This window comes from Camelus ferus, chromosome 15, assembly GCF_009834535.1.
Source record: "Camelus ferus isolate YT-003-E chromosome 15, BCGSAC_Cfer_1.0, whole genome shotgun sequence".
In the NCBI taxonomy this organism is placed as follows: Eukaryota; Metazoa; Chordata; class Mammalia; order Artiodactyla; family Camelidae; genus Camelus; species Camelus ferus.
The window spans coordinates 15,687,990-15,711,227 of NC_045710.1; the positions used below are offsets into that span (position 1 = coordinate 15,687,990).

General features: G+C 44.3%; 1 protein-coding gene across 4 annotated transcripts in view; it reads right to left on the bottom strand.

Moving 5' to 3' along the window:
• The window catches only part of LOC106730690, a 494,581-nt gene that overhangs the window by 295,179 nt on the left and 176,164 nt on the right, over positions 1-23,238 (bottom strand). The window lies entirely within an intron of this gene.

Here is a 23,238-nt window from a genome sequence, read left to right on the forward strand (position 1 = left end):
CCATGCTCTTCTACAGATGTTCTATAATCAAATTCCCCATCATTTGGCTAAAAGTAATTTCTTCTGCTTCTCACACTCCAATCAACTCTTATATTCTTTTTTTTTTTTTAAGTCAATAGGCTGACAGCCTTGGAAGTGGATAAAGATATTAACAGGAGGCCTGCTGGTTTCAACAGACAAATAATAATCAATAGTTTTTTATCTCCTAATGACTGTAAGGTGATTGGGTAGCCTCCAGCTAAGAACTTCATTGACAACTACAGTGTTATTTCAGGGAGGGAAGGGAAGCCAATTTTTATGAGACCTGAGGAGAAGTGTACCTTTCAGAAACTCCTGGATCTCAGTCACCATGATCCTAGCAGTTGAGTTAAACTGGATTCTTCTCCTGCACCTTGTAATCACCAAGTTCTTCTCTCAAATTGTCCCCAACTTCCATCCCTGCAGCCTTTACTCAGGGCAGAAATTACCTCAAATATGTCTGACAGCAGACAAAGGGGTCTGGGTCCAAAAAAATTATTTGAATTTCATTTTGTCCTCCCTGGAGAGCTTTAAGGGGGCCCCAAACACCATTCAAATCTATTTCAAACCCTACAGTGAGGATTGAGTGTTCTTCAGTAGCTGTTCTCTAAATTTCTCCCTCTTTGTCAACATATCTCCATGCTTCAGCTGAAATATGGAACAGACTTATTCTCCATCTACCCTCTAGTCATTAATTCCTTCCTCCTTGCCTCTGCAGAACTGGTTGCCTCTAGCTAACATGCTCTTCCCTAGTTACCCATATCAGCCATTTTCATAAATTTTCCCTTAAAAGCCCTACCAGATAGCATTATGATTAACTCCACCTCATTTTGATGACATCTTTCCTCTCTGCTCTTCCCCATTTTCTAACACAAATTATTCAATGCCATCTCACTCGGGGACCACACTGCTATGGGGTTGGTGATATCCCCTATGGAGTGAATACTCAGATTCATTCCTCAACAAGCAGCAAAGGCACACGATAGCATTTGGTATGTTTGGGGTTGAATGCATGGCCGTTTTCATTGGGATGACATGGAGCTTAGCAGCGCATTTCCTACAGGATGTCAGATGGAATGTAGATTTTCCGAGGCATTAATGGGTACCACAGTTTTCTTTACACAGAGTCCCATGACCAAATGAGCATAGTCAATGTTAAATCACAGAAAGTTGAAAATATTGCTTTACCGCTGGAAGTCTCACAGCCTTCCACATGATCAGATGAAGAGTCCTCTCCAAGAGGGAAGCATACTATACATCAAGTCCAAATTATGTGAGCATGGAGCCCTTCATCTACAGAGCATCACACAAGGTTACAGTATCCATGAAGTACTCTTTGGGAAACATCCAGCACACAGCTTCACTTAGTTCCGCTGAATGAGAACCTTTTCTTTCCAGAGCCCCCATTTAGCAAATCACATCAGTTTTTCTTTGCCTAATCCTCCCATTTCTTCAATGCACCATGTCAGCCTGTGCTTAAAAAAATTTTTTTTAATATTTAAAAAAAGGAGAAGAACAACAACAACAAAATGAAAGTCAAAACTCCTGGTAACCACTGAAGTCAAAATCATCCAACAGTAAGATTATAGCACCTTCCAGCAACAAGCCAAAAGGCAGAAAACAGAATTATATTTAAAAATCAAACTGTACCCCTACCACCTGTGCAATGATCAATATGCCATTACCCCATCTACAGAGTGGCTTGCAAGTAACAATTCCTAGGCAACAACAGAGGCAAAGGCAGGATTGGAAAACTGCCTTGAATCGCTCACCAGCCCAATGTAGGAACTCAGGATTCTGGACACAGGCCTGGGGAAAGCATGGGCTGCAGGTCCCACGCTGGAAGCAAATGTAATCATACCATCCAGTTAGGCCATGAAGACAGCCATGGAGCCAATAAATCCTTTTCAAGGCCCGGGGGAGCTGGGACCAAGATCTGATCTTATCTTTGGGAAATTATAGAGTTGTTGCCTGGTCCTTTGCATAAGCACTGTAGTCCAAACAAATGGCCAAGAAAGCACACCACGCCTCTCAAGAGGTGGCCACAGAATAATGAGATACCTGAATTCTAGGCAGGAGTGCTGTAGGAAATAGAAGGATTTAGCCCAGACAAGAGAAAACTCAGAGTATAAAACCGAATGTCTTCCCACGTCTGAACAGCTCTCATGTCAGGAGCATCATTTGTGTCATTATGGTGTCAGTTACAAGGAGGTCAATTTGGACTTGATAGTAAGAAAACTTTCTAACTCTGTGCAGGTGTCAGCAAGGGTCATATCGCTCTTTAGGATCTATAAAGATTGCCTTGGGCAACCATTCAGTGGGTTTTGAAAAATCCAATTGCCTCTTCAAGAATCACTAATGTGTATGCCCGTGTGGGGAGAGAGAGGCTGGATTTATACAGCTCTGAGTTTCCTCCTAAAACTAAGACTACATGTGTCAAGCGTACCCTTTGTGCTCCAGCAAGAAACGGAAATATACCAGGAGGAGGTTTTTACACATGTGAACACACTGAGAGGCATCCGAAAATCTCCTGCGCTGAGAGAAAGGTGAGGTCCGACTGAGTGATGCGTGTGGGACTCTGCTACTCAGTGAGGGAGGAAGGGAAAAAGATAAAGTCTCCCAAAGCTCCGACCTGAGAATATATGCCAGCAGCTTCTTGATGTTCAGAAGTATCCTATTGGCATGTGGCTTCTGTTTGATGGAAGTAAGAAACTTCCCATCAAAATAGCTCAGGAAGTTCGCACTTGACATTACCACCCTGGCTCCAAACATGCAGCAGTGATCTATTTAAAACAACACAAAAATATCGCCACTCTCAGAAACAAGTAAATGTCTTCTTCATGCATCAGACACAGAGCAGCAACTCCGAAACATACACAGCTCTGAAGCCACAGACCCAGACCAAGGCAGTGGGAATCTGGAGTTCAATGCCTCTGGGACCACAGGGGGCTAGAAGCGGGCTCACTGATTAAAGCTGGGAGGTAGACTGCCCCCAACATTCCCCGCTCCACACGCAGACACCGCTTGAGAAAGGAGGCAGAAAAGAACGGCTCCCAGGTGCTGCAGGAGCCGTTGTACTGCATGGCAATACAAACCCAGCCCCGAGATCAGGAACTAAGCAAAGCACCGGCTAGCTCAGGAACAGGCTGGTAATTTTCCTGATCACACAACCGGGCTGGAAATAAACATGACCGTTAAGGGGATCTGTCCCAAGATCAGGGATTAGGACTACAGAATGGTAACCTCACGGCCACTCAGATAGGAGTGAGCGTTTGCAGGAGAAAAGAGAAAAAGAGAATAACAAAGAACAAATAAGATCTCCCCTCAAAATAAAGCCATAAGTCAAAATTCCAACCACGTAAAGAAATATAACACCAGGAAAGAAAACAAATGTAAAGAGCTATTGAAACAAAAAAAAATCAATCTATATCCCTTTATCGAAGTGTGAAAATAAGTATGCTTAGGTGGATTAATGAAAGAATAAGGCCTTTACACAAGCAAAAAACACCTTTGATGAAAGGTAAAAATGGAACAAGAAAATGATATGAAAACGAATAGGTGAGAAGTTATAGAAATGAAAATTACAGTCATGGATATAAATGAATTTTTAAAGCAGTAAATGATATAAAATCTAGCCTGAAAACAGAAGTGAAAGCAAGTTAGCGAAGGAGAAGATGGTGCTGAGAAGTTTACCCAGAGGCCGTGCAGAGAGAAAAAGGTAAGAACTGCAGAAGAGACATTAAGAAAGACAGAGTAAAATAAGAGGCACAAACATGGGTTAAATGATTTTTCCAGCAGAAAGGAATGGAGGGAACAGCACAGAAGCAATATGTGCAAGCTGAGACTTTTCCAGAATTAGAGAAAGACAGACATCTTGAGAACATACGATTTTAGATCAACTGACCAGTGGATGAATTTCCAACTGATATTTAGCAAGTTGACCTTGAACCAAGACATGTGCCCATCTAGGGGTAAAGTCTGAAACAGAAAGCTGGACGCCCACGTCGCCCCACGAAGGGTCTGAGGCAGGGGCAGCAGGGCCTTCTTCGTGTGGGACACTGACTGCACCAGGGCTGTTCCTCAGGGCCTCTCATCGGAGCCCCATCAGAACCCATGTTCTCTTTTCACAGCAAGCTTTTAGTAACACCCCGAAACGAAGCCCGTGGATGATATATCTGACCCACGTTCATTTTTTTTACAGTAGACATGTATTGTCCTAACTGTAAGTAAACGGAGAGGTTAAATAATCTGCAATAACCTGCATGTCTCAGTATGTAAGTGATCACGGCTACACTGGATGACACAAAGTCATTAGAGGTCCATACCTGTATCTGAGAGAATCATCATGGAGGTGACGCCTGAAAATGCAGGCTCATTCAAACCCAGGCCTGTGTTTATGACTCAGATTCTGTGAGCACTGTTTCCATCAGTGAGTTCATTGTTTCAAAATGGTGAGCAACTCCCGGTAAAGTTCTGAGCAAAACAAAGTACAGCCTTACCTCATTCCACAATGGAACTGCATTCTTAGGGAAAGAGAAGCAGCGATTTAAAGCATGCGAAGGCAAACACCTGTGTAACGCACTAACTCGACTGTAGTGGAAAGAACGTATAAAATAGCACTTCTTTCAGTCTGTAAATGCTCAGGAGGATGACTGACTAGAAGACACGGTGAAACGGCCAGATGCTTGTGTCTTTACACGGACAGGAATGAGACCACTAGGGGCACAGACAGCTACAGGTGTGCTATAGGGCAATTCTGATGCCACGAGAGGCGTTGCCATTGGTGACAATGATTTTCCATGGAGGGAGTGATGTGAACAATTTCTGATAAATTTCTGAACATCATACAGTGCAATCTTTTCTCAATTTACACAGTAGATAGAGTCCCCGGGAAAGCCAGTGCAGATTAGCGTTATGCACAAAACACGTGGTGTTATATGTAGAGCAGTTAAGATCTAGGCTCAGATAATTATCAGAAGGTTTTTTTTTTTTTTCACCTACATCAGCATCCACTGAGACATTCACAAATCGTGCAGGACGTGGAACAATTCCTCACATGCAGGACCCATCCCTCCCCCTCCTGGCAACATCACTAGATCAAACAAAGGCCCTTCACACATTCCCAAGTGGCCCCTCAGAGGCAGAACTACTCCAAAGGCCAAGTGGGCTTCAAAAATAACCAATCTGGTGAGAACAAAATTATGAGCACATGGTCCACAGATTTTCGCATCCCTGACACAGCATTCAGTCCTGTCCCAGCAGACGCCAGTGCTAAGGGAGGTTGGACATTTGTGCTCAGAGCATTTGCTTTAAGCCCCTTCTGCGGTGGTGCACCCACCACAGACAGCTGACAAAGCTTCATGAATGAATGAGCAGGGCACTTTTCTGATTTGCTGTAACAAGCAATACAGATGTTGTCTGGAAAGAGGTCAGTACGAATCAGGAAAGCCAAGTGTAAATAAAAAAAGGGAACATGCCCTCAGATTCACAGTTAGAAACAGTCAAGTGCCCCGACTAGGGAACAGAGCCAAGATTCAAAGGCCTCCTATGGCAGCTGCTGTGGTCCCATCTCGGCCATCAGGCAGCTCCAGCTTTCTCAGGTTTGAGGGTCAGTGCCATCTCTGCCGGCTTCTGGAAGGAGGTCCCCAGAACCTCTCTGTTTCGGCTTCCTTCTCAGGTATGGCCATACATAAAAACTGTAAGGCATTACAAGATTCCCCTCAAAGCAAGAAGTGTGAGCTGAGGGGAGATCTTTCTGGAACTTTCCCCTAACTGCACGGCACGGGCATCACTGAGCACAGGAAACGGTCTCAGGAGATCAGGTCCTCGGGGTCATGGAGTCGACAAGAGCAGAACCGTAGACTCCTTCATCTTTGCTGAATCTAATGCAAAACCCTGAGCAGCCCAACATACTGTCAGTGTTCAAAAATTCATAACTTAGGATTGTTATTTCTATTATTTTCTGTTCGTGGACAAGTGAAAAATGAACAGCCTCTCAGTCATTTTCCGGGCCTCCCAATTCAGTCTTTGTAAGATGAACCTGGGTCTGGGAATCTGTGAAGATTATTTTCACCTGATACACATTTTACTCTTTGTCTTTTACTGAATTTTTTTAAATGCAGCAAACCCGCAGCAATTTAAGCAATTAAGTGCACTGAATAGAAGTAATTTCCCAAAGATAGAGCCAAACAGATTATGAGCATGAATAAAAGATCACAAACCAGATATCCTTTGGAGATCCACCCCCAGTTGGGGAAGGGAAGACTCTCTTCTTTCTTTCCCACAACTCTTGGATCCATCAAAAACTCAGCCCCTACAATTGGTGTCTCTTCTTTCCTATTTTTCAAATATCCTCCCACGGCTGAAGAGCACGAGGGCCAGCGGAAATGCTTCTGACAGAAGCTTCTTTTCAGCAGTGATCCCCTGCTGTAGCTCACCCTCAGCTGAGGTTCAGGGAGAGACCTTTGTCCCTCACACCAGATAGAACCGTCTTCATGAATCAATTATTGATCTCAGTTCAGTCCTCTGAGTAAATCTCTCCCTCCTCCCATCTCCCCACCAGTCAGGATCCCTGCCAGGCACCATTGTGGGTGGAGCTAGGGCCTTGTCCAGATCCTCTAAGGGCTGGAGTCCACTCAGCACGGAGGAAAGAGATCTATGGCTTTTGTTTCAGAAAACAATGTTTATTTGCAGCAAATACAGCTTTTTTGGATCCAGACTCCCAGGAAGTCCAGGATGCATTCAAAAGACATCTGACAAAGGCATGTCTGAATCTTGTAACACTGACCCAAAACAGATGGATCCCCGTTTTCTCCATTCCTGACTCCTGCATTCAACATAAACTAGGAGTCGTCCTTTTCTTTCTTTGTGTGGATGGATTTCTGCTCTCAGCTAGACCCATGAGGCCCATGAATGAACATGGAGCTGAAGACTGGATCGTGGCAGAATCCAGGGGGGTCAACTCTTCAGACTGACAGGCCCCCTCCCCAGCCTAACGGACATGTGGGGCTGCGTTCTCACTCATGTCACTGTTTTACTCTGGGGTATGTGAGTGTGTGTGTGTGTTGTCTCCCCAGACTTGAGGGCAGAGATGTCTTATAAAAAAATCTGTCTTCTCTACCCTCCCTAGCTCCCAAAACCAGGCATGACACACATTAGCAACTTAAATCATGTTGAACAAAGGAATGAATGAAATAAAGTGCTTCTGGCCCTTTTCCCAACCCTGGAAAAATAACTGCGAGCATATGTCCTCCCTGCGCACTTGCTGAAATGGCTCCACGGGACTCAGACGCTCGCCGCCCAGCCCACAAGCCCTGTGCCTCTCTCTCTGTGCCAGACAGGAAGACATCAAGCATCCCCACTGAGTGAGGGGCACAGTCTCCACAGATGTGCCATCTGACCCTGAGAGAAGGAGGGGAAATTATTGAAATAAATGCCAGTTTTGAAAAGGATCCCACAAATGCAACAATGCTGCCCAGCACGCTCTGGGACATAGCAGGTGGCATGCACCATGACTGCAGACCACACACATACACACACATGCATGCACGTGTGCACACACACATGTGTGGAGTGCCAGGGCAAATAAAGAGCCTTGATGCAATGACCTTCTCAGTCCAAAGAGACTGGGAGACTGTATCTGGGATATGTCTCACTGAACTTATTAGCTGGAGCTGGGAAGTAATCTAAACAGTTTGTCGTGGACTGTTTCAGAAGAATCTATTGTGAAGGAGATAAATCTATGGGCCACTTAAACTTCCCATCAGGGAGGGCACCTCGTGGCATGATCAACAGTCAGATCAAGTCCCAGGAAACACTCATAGGCCTTCCCCTCTCAGTTCTCATCTCACTAACACTTTCTTTTCTCACCATGAAAAGGAAAGTTCTTAGAGTTCTAAGTGCTCAGCTCTGAGCTCAGTGCTCAGACCCTCCTCAGAGAGGGTCATGACTTCCAAGAATCAGAGACAACAGAAAAAGATGAACAAATCTACAGAAGGAAGCAAGTCAAGATGCATTTAAGCCAGTTAGCCATCAGAGAGCCAGCCAATAAACCAGGAAGGACTTTTGTTTGACCCACCCTACCCGTCTACCAAGCACACACGGTAAGTTTGAATTCCACTGGTGAACACGGATTAGACTTGACTATGATCCCACTACATACCACAGCGCAGTATTCACTACTGAGCACGGATCCGTGGTCCTAAAACATCAGGCATTCACTAGATAGAAAATCATCCAAGTATGAATTAAGCAAGACGTTTGTAACAGGTACTATTGACGCTAGACAGTTCCTTAGTCACTGTTAACAATGAGCTTGCAAGTCGAGCCAACTATTGAGTTTATGCCAAATGACTGATTAGGAGTGAGATTTAAAGGGTAGTAGGTAAGCCTGGAAATGAAGTACAATGGGCTGCCTGAAGTTTTGTATCTGTGAGAAGACACTCAGTGTGCAGCACCAGCAGAACAATACAATCAAGCTTTTTTTTTTTTTTTTCCCTTCACAAACCGGAGCAAGGCATCTTAGGAAATAGGCATCAAAGAATAGATGTGTCCTGAAGCAAAATTACTCAGTTCAGCCCACAGAGACCAGATGTGCCCTGAAGAGCAACTAAGCAGAGCAGAGATTCAGAAGGACCCTGGGAAGCAGAAGACCTGGTGAATAATGCTTGGAATTTGTAGCCAGCTCCATAAAAAAAAAAAAATCATAAAAAAGAATAACAGGAATGAAATGGGAGCATTCCACTAAAACTGCAACCAACCTGGAGGTTGCCCAGAGTTGATCAGGCTGCAAGAATGATCGTAACTAGAACAACCCCAATGCAGGAAGGGCTTTCCTTGAGTGGGTGTATAATCACTTATGTGCAGTGTCTCTCTCTCCGTGCACACGTGAACGGTGCCAGAGAAACAAACGTAATAGTGAAAATGTGTCTGCTGAAAATAGGAATTCCATCCTTGAGCTCTAAGTGCTGCTAACTCTTTTCCACAATTAGAATCACCGAATCCCCAGAAGGATCTGACAAACCCCACGTGGCTTTCTATTGGCAGAGGGAAATGGTGAGGCCAGAGCATAAAGAAAACCCAGTGTTTAATATTTAATGAACCATGAACTATGGTGTCATTGCTAAATGACATTTATCTTAAGCACCCAGGCCCTGAACACACATATTCACCAGAGAATTTTTTGGCATGAAAATGCCTTCTCATTGCCTCCTAATGTTGTTGGTTCTGGATATTTGGTTCTAAATGTTCACTTCAGTTATTTCCTGACTCCCTCATCTAAAAAAAAAAAAAAAATTCCTTTCCCAAGAGGCTGATGGGTCCCTCATACAAAGACACTTCTTGTCAGTGTCCCTCAGCGGTCCACCAAGCATATTCAAACACACATAATAAATCTGAACTCCACTGCTGAGCACAGACTGGACTCAACCTATGGTCAACCACACAGTATTTGCTAAAGCTTGATGAGTTCAGATTTGGGGGATGAGAAGAGGGGCAGATGAATGTCTCCCGAAGCAAATTCAGTAAGTATAACCCACAGAAACCAGATGTTTCCAGGAGAGACAAAAGGCACAACAGAAGGAAGGAGGGGAGGAGGAGCTGAGGCAGGGCCTCCATCCTGTGGGAAATTCACAGAGGAAGGAGGGCGGAAAGATGCATTCATGAGACCCAAACAACTCAATGCAAAGTATAAAGTATAAACCAGGGGTTCTTTACCCTGGCTGTACGTTAGCATCATTGGAGAGCTTTTGGAAAACAGTTATCCTGGCCTCACTCCCAAAAGATTTTAATTCAGTTGTTCTGAGGGGAGACGCAGAAGCTCTCTGGGTTTTCTAATGTGCAGCCATGGTTGAGACCCATTTATTCCAACTATGAATCTGTAAGAGCTCAGATGAGAGGGAGAATCCTGAGGGTAGGAGCAATCAGGAAAGCTTCCTGGAGGGAGGGGTAAGGGAGGAAAAAAGAACCAGGATTGCAGGATAACAAGGGGAGAGGAGGTCTGGAACATGCCTGTCCATGAAGGCTTTGAACCCCAAGCCCACTACAGCAAACTTGATCTGGGGATGGGCTGATACATCCACGTATACACAACACTTGCCAATTTACAGGGCACTTTTCCATCTGTGGTCTTGTTTGTCCTTTCAACAGCGAGATGAGGTAGGCAAGCAGGGAAAACATAAACATATCCATTTTACCAATGAGGAAATGGAGACTCAGAGAGTTTGAGTGACTCAGTAAGAGTAGTGTTTTCAGAAAATCAGTCCAGTGATAGCATGCAGTCTGAATTACAGTGTGGGAGAGAGAATTCCAGGAGGTCCCAGAGAACACGGCTGCCTTCCCGTAAATGGGAGATAATACCAGTCCACAGCCTGGCAGAAGCCTTGGGAAACACAGCAGAGAGGATCTAAGAGCCACCTTACTGCCATGCACCCCTCTATTTGTGTTTGGTGCATGGGCACTAATCTCTAACACAGTAGGTTAAAGTTGCAACTGTGTCTGCATGAAGAAACGGGGAACTGCGGAGCAGAGCGGGTGGAGTGCACTTGAGCAGACATGGCTGAGAACTTGGCCCACCAGCAAGGGGAGCATTCCTACATGAGTTGATATTCAAGGTAGAGGAAGCTTTTTCTCCATCCCTGAAGTTTCCTTCCAAGCGGAGGGAACTCCATGGCTAACAAACTTTGATCTCTCCCCATCTCTCAACACATTATTCATTTGACTGGGGAATTCAAGAAAAATAACTAAGGATGCTCACTTGAACTCTAACTTCATTACTTCTGGGATCCAGCCAGTCCAGAGGGAAGAGTTCTCCCAAAACACTTGCCTGGGCAGCCCTTTCCCTGTGAAAAGCCCTGTCCTGTTCAGTGCTACCTGGGCTGGGTGCGGGAGCCTGCCCAGGTCTGAGACTTAGAATGAACAAGCCCACTTGGCTCACAGAACTGTATCCATGACCTCCGACTTAGCCGCTCTCAGTGATGCACTTGGAGCGCATTCTTACTCTTCGTTCAGTTCATAACTTCCTCAGAGCCAGGGAAGATAGAAGGAGTACTCCTCATAGGGTGCATCCTCAGAGACCCCAACAGTTGACATTATTGGAGCAAGAAAACAAAGAGGTTCTCGGCATGAACCCCATGACACTGGCAGCCCCAGGATGGGTTTTCACCCCTCAAAAGCCTTGCAAAGGAAGAAACCAGCGATGACCTTCCAAAGGAGCCCTGAAGCTTAATTCATCCACCCACATGCGCAGTGGAGAAAGCTGCCTCTGGGATTCACTCTGGGAAATACCATCAGGCCACCCGAGAGCCCAGTTTTTGCAGGCGTCTTTAGTTACAGACTATTGCCTCCATCAAACTCCTTCATCCAAACAGCCAGATAAATGATTGGCAGGCTCTAGTCTGTGATTTTTTTTTTTACAGCACAGAGGAAGTGCAGAAGCCAAGACAAATATTTTAATATTCTTTACTTTGTTAAACAGCCTGACAGCCAGCTGATTACACAGTTTACCTTTAAAAGGCAAAGATGGTGTCAAGGATCATTTTTTTTTTTCTGAGATGAGATAATTTTGTAATTCTAGTTCCTTCAATAAGTCTAAAGTCTATACATTTTAGGGAGCAAGCTCCAATATTCATTCTCTATTTCTTACAGGTCTTGGAATTAAATTATTAAGGTTTAAGACTCATAGACATAGAATGCAAACTTGTGGTTGCCAAGGGGGAGGAGGGAGGGAGGGATAGACTAGGAGTTCAAAATTTGTAGATACTGACAGGCATATGTAGACTAGATAAACAAGATTATACTGTATAGTACAGGGAAATATATACAAGATATTGTGGTGGCTCACAGCGAAAAAAAAATGTGACAATGAATATATGTATGTTCATGTTTAACTGCAAAATTGTGCTCTACACTGGAAATTGACACAACATTGTAAAATGACTATAACTCAATAAAAAATGTTTAAAAAATAAAAAATAAAAAATTATTAAGTCTTAATTTTATATATAGATACACACACACACACACACACACACACACTCTTTGAAGTCAAAGCTTTTCAGAAAGTCTTCGACTAAGTTGACCTGGAGCATCTAGAAGCTATAGCAACCCGTTCAAACCAGGAAATGTGTCCTCTGGGTGATAAGCTCATTTATCAACACCATCTCCTTTTATCCAGGACTCAGGACATTTTCTGCCCTATGGAAGATGTGTAGTTTTGGACATCTTCAGTCCAAAACACAGTCAAGTGACGTGATAGGTAGATAAAAAAGAAATTCAAATTTGGGGGTTTTGTGAGTTTTTTGTTTTTTTTCACAATTTCTACTTTTAACATTTGTTTCAGTAATTTGCTCTCCATTTACTCCAATTACATTTCCAAGACACCACGTTATTAGTCCACTTTGGTGACATATCTCAGTAAGCTCAGCTGTGGTTCAGATTTATAACAGTTTGTCAGTTTCATGTCCTTCTCTCCCTTTCTACTCCTTGGGGCAGGAGAAAGGGAGGGGGAGGTCGACAGAGGCAGGGTTTTGGCAGGAGATTGGAATTTGGACAGGTGTTATCGCTTACCAGACAGTGTGTTCCCAGAAGTGCGGGGCCAGAACCTGAATGACTGTCCCTGTGAAGGGAGCATGCTCACAATAATCTCAGTGCTAGAGGGAGGCCTACTGTCCTATTTCCCTCTTTCTTGCACATAATGAGACATTGAAGAGAGAATTTCTTTCACAGCAGGAAAGGTAGGAAGGAGTTACTGCCATTTCTAGAATTCAGATCATTTTGCTGGCACTGTTGTACTTAAATTTCCTCCTTTTCTCTCTTTCTTTCCAAGTTTATATGACAATGTCCAGTTTAAGCCTTGTCTCCTCCAGGAAGCCCTCCCTGACTATGCCTGCTAGATGCAATCAATCAGCCCTTCAAGAATAAAGTCCAACTCAACCAAGAAGCATCTACCACCAGTTCAGCCCTATAGTTATGCCAACATCTGATTTAGCTGTTAAAAGATACTGTGTTGTGTATTGACACAACTAATACAAGATAAAGAGTAGAAAAAAATTAAATAAATTAGCAACAAAGAACAAGGAGCAACTAAGTTCAAACAATGGTGCTTTCAGATGAAAATGAGGGACTACACATAGCTGAGAATTATGGAAAGATATCAGTGTTCATCTGGCTCTGACTCTATTTGATGAATAAATTCTTCTGAAAAAACAAAAATATTTCCAGTAAGCTCTAGCAAGTCCCTCCATACTGTCCTACCTGAATCCTTAAAGAGGCAAGACGAGGGCAGGGAGGAAATGAGGTCAGCAACCAGACAGAGTTTGATCAAGGATGGTGATCAGGTCGACTCCACTCTTGGAGGGATAGGAAGCTCTGGAAGGGTTTTAAGAAAAAAAGTCAGAGTCTGATGTAAGTCTTACAGCATTCATACTGACTGCTCTGCCAAGAACAGAACAGATGGTTCAGGGCCCAGAGTGGAGGCTGGGAACCCAGGCAGGAGTCTCTCTTGCTTGTTCCTGCTGCTTCCTGGGTATCATCTTCCCAGCCCAACTGCAATCTGTTCTAGGGCAGACTGTTCTGGTTTGTCTGGAAACCCCACTGCTTGGCTCCAGGGAACCTTCTAGAGCCCAAAACAGCTCCCTACATTCCACTCAATGAGTTTTCCTTTCCTTTGCAACCCAAGTAAATGTGCCCACGCCACTGTTTCCCAGGCATCACACCCTTCCCCCAGATGGTCAACCTGCCCACATCCATGGTCAGATTCTCTTCAGATGGTGTTGGGGACCATAAATGGCTTCACACAATGGTTCTCACTGGGGTGCAAATGGCCATTGCAATCATCATTTCAGAACCCACAACAGACTTTGCACAAAGTATTAGCAAGATTTTAGACTTTTCATAAAAGTGCAAGAAAAAAAATAAGAACATATATTTCAAGTCTGAAATTATTTTGAATTAGATCATGAACATGGAATTCATCCATTGCCTGGAATGGCAAAGCCCTAGGAGGCTGTTTCATTGAGCCAACCCATTTTAGAGATGAGGAAGTCCCCAAATGGGAAGGCAACAGCAGAAAACCCATGGATTGGTTCCTCCTGAACTCCGAAAATTGTAAAATATTTTGGGAATGAATAAGATGATGCTGATAAATGCTGATTGTATCATCATTATTCTTCTGTTAATTATGTTCTAAGGGGCCTCTCTCTCCATCTCCTTCAATCTCTTCGTCTCTGTGGCAACTCCATCCTATGGCTCAGAACTCCCTTGGCTTCTAGAGTCAGGCTTCTGGAGTATGAGCAGAGACAGTCCTAGAGATCCACATCTTGGTTCACCCCCTCCAGTGGATGCAGCCCCCTAAAAGGAGAGGTGACCTTGCTTGGGAAAACATAGATAATTCCAGCACTGGTCCCTAACACCAGTCCTTGAGCAGGTCATCCACATCATATCGCCTGGGGACATTTAAGAAAACACACACTTTCTCAAAAGCAGCAGAGAAAGAAGGAAATCCTTCTGACTTGCCATTGACTGGGCTCAGGTACAGTCTGGGTGCTGGCTTTTCAGAGGACCCCAGTCACCTCAGAGAATCGTGTTCTTCCAAACAGAGAAGAGAGGAATCCTGTGGTCTAGAGTCTGAGTGATGATGACACCACTGAAGCAGCAGATTAAATATTTTTGTGATTCCATAAGCAGAAAACAAACTGCTCAATGAATGACAGGCACTGCACAGATGCCACCTATTAAATAATTAAAATAAAGTAGAAATTAAAAATAAACAGTGGGAAATGATTTGAAACACACACAACCAAAGGAAGCAGAAAGAGTAACTTGGGAATGGAGAAGTGAGTAAAATTAGATTTGAGTTATTTCTAAATTCAATTGCATCTAGATTAACTGGCTGTCTTTCTCCCATTGTCAGCATGAAATAAACAATACCTTAAACTGAGAAATCCTAGAAGCAAGTGCTATACTAATGCAGCAGCCACGGTGCTTTTGATGGGTAGGAAAGTGCCCGGATTTTGCTGATTAGGACAGAATGGGTAGATACAAAGTGAGGTACAAAAAAAGAAAATGAAAATTGAATTTGTAGTGGTCAGCAAACGCTGTGTAATGAGCAATTACAGAAACTTAGTGACACACAGATCTCCCTTACTTGTGGAGCTGTTGTGAATTTGCTGATCTACACTGGGCTTGTCTAGGTGGCTCTGCTTCAAGCTGAAATTCAGGCTGGGAATGGTATATCTCAACTCAAGTTTGTGCTCCAGTCTATTCCACAGTGCTTATTCTGGGATCCAGGCTAAAATGGCAAGAGCTACCCAGAGGAAGCTTGTTTCATGCTAATGACAGAAATTTCAAGAAGGTAGGTGGGAATTCACAATTCATTTGAAGCTTCAACCTAGAACTGGCCACTCCTACCTATGTCCCCTTAGCCAGCATAAGTCCCATGGTCAAGTCCATGCACATGAAAAAGGGTATGATTATGGAATTCTAAGGCCAGAGATCAGGAAGAACTGCGAACAGTGATTCAGCATACCATGGGTTTTATTTAACATGATACTTTTCAAAGCCAGTTGTTTCTCAGGCCCTTCAAAATGATGTTCTAGTCCATGGTTTGGCAAACAATGGTACACAGGCCAAATTCAGCCTGCCACCTGTTTCTGTAGGTCCTGAAAACTGAAAATGGTTTTTATCTATTTAAATGATGGGGGGGAACAATCAAAAGAGTAATGATGTCTGGGGATACATTAAAATTATATGACCTTCACATATCAGTGTATATAAATAAAGTTTTATTGTGACACATCCACACTCATTCATTTATGTATTATCTATACTGCCTTTGCACCACAACAGCAGAGTTGCAACAGAGACCACATGGCCTGCACAGTATACAATATTCACTAGCTGACCCTTTTAAAGAGCTTTCTGACCCTTGGTCTAGACCTGTCTAGACCACTGTTGTCCAATAGAAAAATAATGTGAGCTATATGTGTAATGTCAATTAGGCACATAGTAATATTGTGATTTATAATGAGAAATATATATTTGGTCTTCCTCTCATTTCTAACACCCAAGCTCCTAAAACCCTAAAACCCTTGTGATAAGGTGTCTTAATTTTCATTTAAAAAAACCCCTTTCAATCACACTTAAGTTTATACTAACCAGGTGGTTTTTGGAAAGCACCTAAGGATGGCAGCTGGTTGCCAAGGGAACCAATCGTGTAATTAGAGGGTTGGAACTTTCCTTCCTGCCCCCCTGACCTCCAGGGAAGGGAGAGAGGCTGGAGATGGAATTTATGGCTAGTGGCCAATGGTTTTATCAATCATGCCTATGTAATGAAGCATCCACAAAAATCCGAAAGAATGGGGTTTAGAGAACTTCCAGGCTGGTGAACACGTGGAGAGTCCAGGAGAGCATTTGGCGCATTTGTAGAGCAGCACGCTCTGCACAACTCCTCACACACTTTGCCCTAAGACTCTCTTCCGCCTGCCTATTCCTGAGTTATAGCCCTTTATAATAAACTGGTACTCTATTAAGTAAAATGTCTCTCTGTTCTGTGAGCCACTCTAGCAAATTAACTGAACCCGAAGAGGGGGTGATAGGAACCTCCAATCTATAGCTAGTTGGTCAGAATCACAGGTGACAACTTGGACTTGTGACTGGCATCTGAAGTGGGGTCAGTCTTGTGCAGCTGAACCCTTGACCTGTGGGATCTGCCGATATCCAGATAGAGTGTCAGAAATGAGTTCAATTTGTGGGACACCCAGCTGGTGTCAGAGAATTGCTTGATGGCATGGAAAATACACACATACACTGGAGTTGGTGTCACAATAGCACACATCAAAAAGTAAAAAGACATAGGTGACATTAATTATAATAATATGTCTATGTAATCAAATGTATCCAAAAGAGTACATTATGGAAAAGTATTAATGAGATATTTTACGTTTGTTTTTTGTACTGAGTCTATAAAACCTGATGTGTATTTTATACTTACGGCACATCTCATTTCAGACTAATCATAATTCAAGTCATCAATAACCATATGGGCCAGTGGAGACTGTGTAGGAAAGCAAAAATGTAGACCGTTTTTTTATGTCCCCTCTGAAAAGCTTAATCCTGGGTGGTTTTTTTTTTTTTTTTCTTTTCTTTTTTCAGATCTCTTCTTAAATCAACTTATTCTAAATAGTCTCTCTTAGCTTGAAAGACTATAGAAAGTATATCAACAGCCAACATCATGTCATCTTGTGCCAGGAGAAGAGCTCCACCCACAACAGATGCTCAAACATTGTTTGTTGGAAAAATAAATACGTGAGTGAATGATGCACTTGGCCCTGTCATGTTTCTGGAGTCATTCTCTGGCTTCTCCTTGTGCTGGATTCCTGTCCCTCTAATTAAACAGTTTGCTTCTTAAGTGTGATGACCAGGTATCTCCTATTAGACCAGCCCTCCTGCAGATAACAACTATACACTGTGGAAAATATTTTTTAAAACGGCAACATGAAAATGTCAAAAATAAGACGATACTGGGGGGGAAGCCACAATTGGAAGGAGGGAATGGCACTGGGTTAATTCTCTACTTTTACATTTTTTAACTGAAGGCAGACTTTCACTGAAGCAGCAAGTGTCACAGTTAAAAACCTGGAAGAAATCCCTCAGAGGTCTTACTGGCTTGCTGAAGCAGAGGACAGAATTCATGGCCCCTGTAGTTGCTGGGAGGAGGAGAAGGTAATCCGAAAGGGAATGAGCCCAGGAGGGGGGCCCTGTATTCTGCTTTTAAGTTCTGCCCAAATCTCTGGCTGTCTCCAGAACAACGCATGTGTGGGACAGACACGAAGATGCCCAGCTGAGTCTGAAAGAACAGAGCAGAGAATTTTGCTGCTATTTCTACTAAAGGAGACAGAGTTGAGAGTTTCAGTCCAGCCAACACTTTTCTGAGGAAGAGAACCAAAAAATCCAGAGTGTCTACCATGTCTCATTGAGAACATCCCAGATACAATTTTAAATGACTAGAGACTTTATTCCTGCATATCTTCCTGGAAAATTTTCAATGCAAACATCAGTTTTACTAAGAAGTTCCTCCTGCCCTACTCCCTCCTCTGCCCAGTCTCTAAACCCAGGGCATTTCTCTCTGTCAAAGGATGCATCCCAATTTAGAATAATTTCTTTTTTAACATCTCTCCCTCATTATACAATGAGTTGTATAAAAGCATAAACCTGACCTAGTTCCTCGTGGTCTCCCCAGTGCCAAGCCCCGTCCATAGTAAGTGTCCAACAAATGTGCATTGCATGGAGGGAGGGAACAAACGAAAAAGACTTCATTTATTTCTGCAAATTAAAGGTCTAAAAAATTTTATAAAATCCTTTTGACTCAGATGAGAGCTTTCTGTAATTCTCACAAGACTAGAGTTTAAGGTAACAACAACAGCTCTTCACATTTCTATAACATTTATCATTTACACAACACCGAACATGATCTCACTTAATCCTTTTTGACAACCCGATTATGCATTAGTACCCGAACATTACAGCTGAGAAATCCAACCCAAAACATTGACTTGTCCAAGATCTCTGACATATGACTGAACATGAACAGAACGTTGGCCCAAACTTAGGTCTTTGGATTAAAGGTTGGGTTTGTTTCGTTGTTTGTGTTCATGACATACATCCCCTGAGGATAAATTAAGCTCACCCCTGACACGTTTGCAAAAGGAGGCTTCATGGAAGATGGAACGTTAAGATGAGTCTTCAATGATGGTTAAGTGGATAGACAGAGAGGCAAGTACAAAGTGCTTGATGCAGGAAGATGGATGTAAAACAAAAGTGCCAAGGCAGGGAAGTCTATAGTTTACTCCCAGAGCTCATAGAGACTGGCCCAAGAGGGGCTCTCATGGTTGAAGAAGCCCCCACCACCCCCACCTCCACTATGGCCTTTTTCTTTCCAACCAGGTCTTCCATTCACATTGGGCATGAATCTGAACGTGGCTTTACATCAAGCAGACAGCTCTGGGGGACACAAGTGATGTCTGCAGCAGCTGATGCAAAGCCAGAGCTGGGCTTTGAGATCACACAGTCAGCCCCACCCCACCCTCCAGCAAGAGGCTCCCTACCGCACCTGCCGGAGAACCCCCAGTGAGTGACAGGGTGCTCTATCCCAGGGAGCCCCCAAAACTTTATGGAGCATCTCGAAATGGCCAGTCATTTTTGAAAATGGGCACTGGAACCCGCTTGCATCAAAATCACTGTAGGTAGTTTTTAGAAATAAATTTTCCCCATTTCTCGTATGATAATTCTGACTCTCTAGGTATAGAATGAGTCTTTAAACATGATTCCCAGACTCTGTATCAGACAAGCTAAATCAAAATTACCTAGGGAGGGGTGTGGGAACTGGTTCTTTAAAAAATCTGTCCACATGGTTTTTAAAAAACCTTCCCAAATGGTTCTACAGTGAGGCTGGTTGGGAACCGCTGAATTGGAATATTCTGATTTCCAGCCCAAATCTCCATCTGGCCCCTCTGCCTGTCTCCCCCTGCTCTGTCCCCTAGAGCCACCAAAGCTTTTAGGGCCTCCTCCTCAAGACACCTGCTCAGTGTTTGAAAAATAAAAGCCATCATCTCCTTCTAAGTCTTTTCTTTTTAGGACTAAAAGGAACATCACAGCAAGAAAAAGAGTGATTTGCCTGCTAGGAGCCTCCAGAAACTAAAGTCTAAAAATAGTATTTGCTTCAGGGAATTTTTTTTTATTATTATTCAGAAACAAAGTGTTGAAAGTGTAGGGAAAAATCAAACTGATTTGCTTCACCTATGTATCAATGTATTCCAAATGCTGGGGAACTCCTTTCTCTGAGTCAGTTTTGTTTCGGCAAGTGACCCCGGGGAAAATCAAAGAAGAAATGGCTCAGGCAGATCCATGAATTGCCCACTCCCAGCTCTTCTCAGCAGGGAAGGGAACAGGTTCCATCCTTTGCCCGCAGACTCCATGCAGAGCCCCCGTCGGCATGCTGAGATGTCCGGGTTCAGCGGGATTGGGCTCTGGATCTGGGGGAAGGGATCACCTGTACATTCACGTCCTGGGAACCCACCTGGAGCGGAAGGCTGAGAAGCCCAGCCGGAGGCTGCAATGCACAAGCCTCATCCCTCCAACAGAGCCCTGGCATCTGAAGAGCCTGTGCGCATCAGCTGGTCCTGGGAAGGGAGGGCTTGAAGGGGTCATAGTTCCCTGGATGCAATGGTACATTAAGCACAAGTGCTTATTCCTCAGACTGGATTTATTTTATCACTGGCCAACCATTGGTCCTGTTAGTCCCAGCAGGGTGGATGGGTTTCCCCAGTGGGCATCCCCTTTGTGTGCTGACCACATTTCTCCATGACACACTTGATGTCTAGCAGGGGCTTAATACCAAACGTTGGGGAAATAAAGAAGGGCATTGAAATAAATCATCAAACATAATTAATGTTGATCTATCCTTGAGGCAGAAAGTGAGTCCAAAACTGCTAGGCCTCAAAATTGTGTTACTGCCTGAGAGGTGAGGGTAAGGGATGGGTTAAGAATTCTTGACATAGATATGGATAATCTTTCACTTAAGATGTTCACAGTCCTCAAAAGTCTTTCTTATGCTTCATCCCAGCTTAGGGTCAAAAAAATCCAGTTCTATAGGCAAGGTAACTACTATTATTCCATTTTACAGATAAAGTTGAGGTTGAAAATTCATATCAAAGGTGGCAGAGGTAGAAAGTAGCAGAACTGGGACTCAAACTCTGTTGACCTCCAAGTCCAAGATCTTTCCAAGAGATGATCTTCTTTATGAAAGCTAAAGGGACTACGTAGCAGAATCCACTGGCACCCAGGAGCCTCTACCCTCAGCACTCAAGATGCCTGTTCTAAAATATTAACTTTCCTGTCGTCAGCATGGCTTTGTTTCTATTGTTTCTACGAACTACCTGGATCACCTAGCCTAGATGAACCAGCAAAGTCCTAAGGAGACAGAAGCCAGCATGTCCAATCTTGTCATCAGCAAGTCTCATCCAAGATGTTTGGATTCACAGGCCCAGCAATAGGACTTACACATTAAGGGGGCCTCCCTCTCTCCTCTGCAGTCAGGGGCAAGAGCTACCGTACAGCATAACAAGGATGGGGGAGAGGAGACTAAGGTCCTTCAACCCAGGAATATTTGACAAGCAAGACTGGACAGGGAGTGGGGAGGGCTGATCCAAGAAACCAAAAAGAGGAGAGGTCAGAAGTGAATCCTATCAAGGAAGGGGCTCAGCGCCATCACAGCGCACCTCACTCGGGAGGAAAACTGAGGTGGGCACACTTCACAGCAGCTTCGAGCTGTGTACCTTCCCCGTGGCTGTTCATTTTTACCTGATTCCTGCAATTACTAAATGAAAATCTCAGGGGTAAACAGAGAGTTAGGGGTGAGGGAGGAGGAAGGAGGCTGTGGCAGGGGACCTGGAAGGGGGACACAGGGAGGGCTGGAGAACAGACGGAGGCAGCAAAAGTGGTCCGGAAGCACAGACCCCTTACTAGCCAAGATGGTGACCTTGCACGAATTATAAAAGAAGAAACAGACCTTGCTTTCTCAAGACACTTTATGGCCATCTGCTGGAAAATTGGCATAACGGTGATATAAACTTAGGATGACGAGGAATGTGAGTAACGCTCCCTGGGGTTGTCCAGGCGCAGTGCACAACCGGGAGCCGACCCCTCACCTCTACAGCAGGCGGGGGGAGGGCACGGCTGAGTTAACTATTAGGAGTCCGCACCTGGGACCTGGAGCCGCTCAGCCTGCCCCTTCACAGTTTCCTCCAGCCCTCACTCAGATGAGAACTCCTGTCCCACAACAAAGAAGGGAATCCTGATGTCCTCCTCTCTTTCTGCTTACGTTGGTTCTTGCCAGCCCCTTCCCTGCTTCAGACGGGGCGGCTGTATCAGACACTTCGCCTCTAGGTTCACACTGACGGTCACGGCTGCTTCCACTGCAAAGGTAGAGTGCAGGGATGCTCAGAAAACAGGACACTGCATCTGCATATGACATTCCCCTGGGCACACACCATTCATTCACTCTTTCCTGAGAGCATATCCTTCTCCTCTAGAGGAATGGAAGAGAAGGACTCTTTGGGGGCCGGAGGGTGGGGAAAGTACAGAAAGGAGATGCATAAAACTTAGGAATCATGGAACCAACCTGGATCAGAGCTGGGAGGGATCTGGGCTTCATCCGGCCCAGCCCCCTGGCTTAAATATGGTGAAACAAGTTGCCTGGAGGGGAAGGTGTCCCAATCCCCATTTTCCACTGGGGGCACAGCGGGGAGCTAGGATTAACTCAGATCTCTTAACTCCCTGACCGAAGCTGCATTTCAGGGCTTCAAGGTACACCAGGCAGCTCAGTTCCAAGAGAGACATAAACTGTGCTCAGGGGTTCATAAGAGCCACAAACAGGGCCTGACCAATTAAGCCTCAGACCACCAGCCCACAGGCAATGCCCACACACACTGCCCACACACACGTGGCATCCTACAAATGCATGTGAAACAAGCACGGACCGAAACCTAACCACCCGGACACAAACAGCACCCAGGCAGGTGCACACAGCACATGTTCACATGGGCAGGTAAAAATAACACCAGAGCCCGTTTGCTGAGCTTCTCCAATGTGCCAGCCTCTGTCCTGGGTAATTTATATTCATTATCTCATTACCCTCCCAATAATCCCGCTTGTGAACCCCGCATCACAGAAAAGAAAATGAGGCTCAGAGAGACTGAGTACCTCACCCAAAATCACACAAATGATGCCATATATAAATGTATATACACATCCATTATGAAATACTTTAGAACACATGTATGTTATACTATTAATAACATGTAATGTTAGGACCGATAACGGCAACGATGATAAAGATGTGTAATAGTAACGAGGATGATGATGGCCAACTTTCTAAGGTGCTGTTCTAAGCCACTCAGCATTCCAAGCCCTTTCCATGAATTAGCTTTTTTCATCTTCACAGTAATGCTGTCAATTTGGTACCACTTTGTAGGGGAGAAGACTATAGCCCAGAGAAGCTAAGTAGATTTCCCCAGGTCCCCCAGCTGCTAAGTAGGAGAACTGGATGTGAACGCAGTCACAGGGCTTCATGGGGATCAGGAGGAGAGGCTGTGGCCAGGCCCACCCTGGGCTCTGGATTCAGCCCCGAGGCTGACCCCTTCATCCTTCCAGGCGGGCTCTCTTGGG